Source organism: Hemicordylus capensis, chromosome 12 (assembly GCF_027244095.1).
Source record: "Hemicordylus capensis ecotype Gifberg chromosome 12, rHemCap1.1.pri, whole genome shotgun sequence".
Classification (NCBI taxonomy): domain Eukaryota; kingdom Metazoa; phylum Chordata; class Lepidosauria; order Squamata; family Cordylidae; genus Hemicordylus; species Hemicordylus capensis.
Genome location: NC_069668.1, coordinates 592,118 through 597,311, shown reverse-complemented (window position 1 = coordinate 597,311; position 5,194 = coordinate 592,118).

Genomic DNA, 5,194 nt, shown 5'->3' with positions numbered 1-5,194 from the left:
GGCTTCTCCAAGGCTGCAGGCAGGAGTCTCTCTCAGCCCTCTCTTGGAGATGCTGCCAGGGCGGGAACTTAGGACCTAGAGGCTTTTCTCTCTCACTCTCACACACACACCACAAATGGAAAACAGAGAGGACAGATAAGCCCCCTAACACCGTGCACATCTTTCCCTGGGCAGAGCCAGCCTGACCAAGCATTTCTGGCTGGCGAGCGATAATCTACCAGCTGCAGCTTCTCAAAAGCTGGACAGTTTCACCTCTTGCGGCCAGCTTCCATAGGCTTGATCGGTGTGCTTTTCATTTATTGAGACCAGTATAACTCTTCTGTCTCAAATCTTCAAGACAGGTAGCTGACAGATTTCCCGAGCGAGTACGTACCATGTTAACCCAAATCAAAGACTACCCTTGGCCAGACAGCAAATCTTCAGCTTGCTGCAGTGCAGAGAGTGGCCACAGGAGGGCACCCTTTTGCAGCACCAGGAAAATGCATTGCCCATTGCCACCCATATAGCCTAGCCTCAGCTCCCTGCAGTGCAGAAAGCGGCCACAGGAGGGCACCCTTTTGGCCACACCACAAAAATGCACTTCCCTTTCCCATTCATTTCACCGAGCTTCATCTCACTGCAATGCAAGTAGCCAAAGGCACATTTTTCCTGGCCCACGGTGCCGCCAGCTGGCCCTGGGGCAGGAGGACCCGTGGTGGGGGCAGGGGCACTTGTGCTGCCGCTGCAGGCTGCCCCTCTGGTGCTCTCAGGTCCGGGAGCTGCCCCTGACGAATAGGCAGGAGGAAGGGCAAGGAGCGTTGCGATGAGGGTGTGTGCGGGGCAGGTGTGCCGCCGCTCTGTTGTCCCCCATCCCTGGGAAGGAAGGTGCGCACGTGTGCCAGGGCAGAGACAAAGGGCTCGTGGGTGGTCTCATTCCCAGCAGTCTCCCAGCCCAGACAGTTTCGGGAGCAGAGTGGTGGCAGTGAGTTGACGAGGCAGAGGCACATCCTGCTCTTTCCCCGGCTCGCCCGGGCCAGCTCCTACCCCGGAGAGTGGCTGAAGGGCTCGGGAACAGGGAGACGGGCAGCAGGGAAGCGGCGGGGTGAGGGTTTTATATTATTAAACTATTAGAGCCAGCGTGGTGTAGTGGTTAGAGTGCTTGACTAGGACCAGGGAGACCCGAATTCAAATCCCCATTCAGCCATGAGACTTGCTGGGTGACTCTGGGCCAGTCACGCCTCTCTCAGTCTAGTCTACTTCACAGGGTTGTTGTGAAAGAGAAACTTAAGTATGTAGTACACTGCTCTGGGCTCCTTGGAGGAAGAGCGGGATATAAATGTAATAACAACCACAACCACCACCTGTACAAAAAGAAAGCAGTACATCACCTAAATGGAAGATTAGATTAGAAAATAAAATCTCCAGGCTTAGATCAGATGCTAGTAAACTGAAAGACATGAAAGACAAGAAGCTGAAGAATGAAAACACCAAACAGTATCTGATCCAAAAATACTACCTAGATTCAAGGAAAATTAGAGAAGTCCTGGAAATAATAAAGCAGCAAATAACAGCAGTGTCAAAGAAGATTAGCAGATACGAAGCCAGAATTACACAACACAGGCAGAATCTCCAGTTCCAGTCGAATCAGAGACGTTTCTACCAAAGCATAGAAGGAGAAACTGCAAGAAACGTAGAAACACCAAATAGAGAAGAAACAGTGCAATTCTGGGGGAAATTATGGGACAATCCAATAGATTATAATAAAAAAGCAGGCTGGATGAAAGAGGTCAAAAATGTAACCAACAAATGCAAGATCTAATAATAACACCAGAATTAATAAGCGAAAGAGCAAAGAAAATTTAAAATTGGACTGCGCCAGGCGACGATGAACTGCATGGCTTTTGGCTTAAACACCTAACAAGCCTTCATAAACAACTATCAAAACAGTTCAATCACATTTTGCAAGGCGGTGATGTTGAACAATGGCGAACAACTGGGAAAACTCATCTCAAAATGAAAGACACAGCAAAAGGTGCAGTTCCAAGTAATTATAGACCGATCACCTGCCTGCCAACCATGTTCAAATTATTAACTGGAATAATAGCAGATGAAGTGATGCAACACTTATTAACTAACAAACACCTTCCAGTTGAACAGAAAGGAAATTGCCCGAACACCAGAGGCACAAAAGACCAGCTGCTGACTGACAAAATGATTTTAGAAAATTGCAAGAGAAGAAAAACAAGTGTTGTGTGGATTGACTACAAGAAAGCCTTCGACTCATTGCTTCACACATGGATACTAAAATGTTTAGAAACAACTGGTGTCAGCAAAAACATTCAGATATTTATAAAAAAAGCAATGAGCATGTGGAGTATACAGTTAACAATCAATGGCGAGACACTTGGACAGGTTAGCATTAGAAGAGGCATTTTCCAAGGGGACTCACTATCCCCTCTGTTGTTTGTAATTGCCATGACCCCACTTTCACAAATACTAAACAAAACAGGCCTTGGATACCAAACATCTAAAACATCAAGTCAAATCAACCATCTGCTGTACATGGACGATCTGAAGTTGTATGGAAAGTCCCAGTCAGAAATTGAATCACTGCTAAGCACTGTCCGTATATTCAGTAGCGATATAGCAATGGAGTTTGGACTAGACAAGTGTGCTGCATTAATAATGAACAGAGGGAAAATAACAAAAACAGAAGGAATAGAACTGCCCAATGGAAGCAAGATCTAGAACCTGGAAGAGAAAGAACATTACAAATACTTGCGCATTCTCCAGGCTGATAACATCGCACACACTGAAGGTAAAAGAAAAATTGGAAGTGAATACATCAGGAGAGTTAGAAAAATCCTCAAGTCCAAACTCAATGGCAGGAACACCATACAAGCCATAAACACATGGGCTATACCTGTTATCAGATACACTGCAGGAATAATAGACTGGACCCAGGCAGAGCTAGAGACGCTGGATCGTAAGACCAGGAAAATCATGACCATCAATCATGCTCTGCACCCCTGCAGTGATGTAGATAGGCTATACCTCCCTCGTAGCTCAGGTGGAAGAGGAATGCTGCAAGTCCATCAAACAGTAGAGGAGGAGAAAAGAGGCCTTGAAGAATATATCGAGGACAGTGAAGAAGATGCACTTCAAATGGTCAAGAACGCGAAACTATTCAACACCAATGAAAGAAAGCAGGCCTACAAGAAAGAACAAGTCAAGAACCGAGCAGAAAAATGGAAAATTAAGCCCCTGCATGGTCAATATTTGCACAATATAAGTGGAATATCATTCATCACCAAGACCTGGCAATGGCTTAAGAATGGCAACTTGAAGAAAGAAACAGAGGGTTTAATACTGGCTGCACAAGAACAGGCACGAAGAACAAATGCAATAAGAGCAAAAGTCGAAAAATCACCACAAACAGCAAATGCCGCCTTTGTAAAGAAGCAGATGAAACAGTGGACCACCTCATCAGCTGTTGTAAAAAGATTGCACAGACTGACAACAAACAAAGGTATGACAAAGTAGCAGGGATGATAACCTCGAACATCTGCAAAAAATACAAGCTACCTGTAGCCAAAAATCGGTGGGACCATAAAATTGAAAAAGTGGTAGAGAATGAAGATGCAAAAATATTATGGGACTTCCAACTACAAACATGTTTATCTGTCACACAATACACCAGATATAACTGTAGTCGAGAAGAAAGAAAAACAAGTCAAAATAATCGACATAGCAATCCCAGGGGATAGCAGAAGACAAAGAAATAGAAAAAACCACCAAATACAAAGATCTACACATTGAAATGGAAAGGCTGTGGCAGAAAAAGACCCAAATAATCCCAGTGGTAATTGGCACCCTGGGTGCAGTTCCAAAAGACCTTGAAGAGCACCTCAGCACCATAGGGGCCACAGAAATCACCATCAGCCAATTACAAAAAGCAGCTTTACTGGGAACAGCCTATATTCTGCGACGATATCTATAACAATTGACAATAAAATTCAGCCATCCCAGGTCCTTGGGAAGGACTCGATGTCTGGATAAAACAAACCAGTCAATAACACCTGTCTGACTGTGTAAAAAAATAATAATAATAAATAATAATAATAATAATAATAATAGATATTAGTTAATTTTTAAAAATTGACCTTGGCCCCTGCACACCAAGTCAGAGTTGGTTTCGTCCCACCGGGCATTTGAGTTGTGCACCCCTGTCCTAAATTCAAAGCAGCCCCCTTAAAAACATCTAAAAAGGAAGGACTCTGGATTTCAGATGACCTCCCAGTTTCCACCACCAAAGGAGCTGGAAAAAACCTTGGAACGTGGGGGCTAAGCGTGCCTCCGATTCAGGCATTCTCCACCTTGTGGCTGAGGGTGGGGGGAGACACAACAGGAAGCCCCCCAACCCAAAAAGCAAAGGAGACAGTCTCAGCATGCTGTGAAAACCTTCATTAGCCCAATGCGTTTCAGCTGAGGCCAGGGCCAAACTAAAAAGACAATTTCAAGCGTTTCCCATTAAATCACTTCCTAAGAACACAATTTGGAACAATACAGGGACACAACATGTCCAGCTCACGACTAATTACTTGTGCAGGGTTTCCCAGAGAGCCTTTCACAAAGGAACCTTTGCCTTTCTGCACCAGGCTTACACCATCCCCAGCTGGAGGAGGAGAAGCCCATTTAGTGGGCTGCCAGGGACCCAGCTGCAGCCCATTGACAGTCAAACAGCTACTTAAAGGGATACAACCCCCTTCAGTTCAGCAGGGCTAGAAAGACAAATTCCTCTTTTAGGCTCCACGGGGGCTCACTGTAATCTTTGGAAATGTTATGCAAGTTTGCCCCTGAAGGCAACCTTGGCTGAAACACATTGGGCTAATAAACGTCTTCACAGCTGCACCGTGAGACCTGGGTCTTCTTTTTTTGCTTTGGAGGGATGATGGGAGTTGTAGTTGGGAACACCTGGGCTAGAGACCTCTGCATCCAAGGCACATGTGGGTGGAGCACGCCTATCTCATGCAGAAGGTCCCAGGTTCAATTCCCGCTACCTCCAGGCAGGATATTTCCAGCTGCAGTTCAAAACAATGTGCCTCGAGCTGGACTTTGTCCCTTCTTGGAACTGAAACTGGGGAGAAGCGGAAGGGGGATACACACCCGGGCTGGGCACCTGTAAAATGCTAAGAGAGCAAACCAGGCTAAAGCG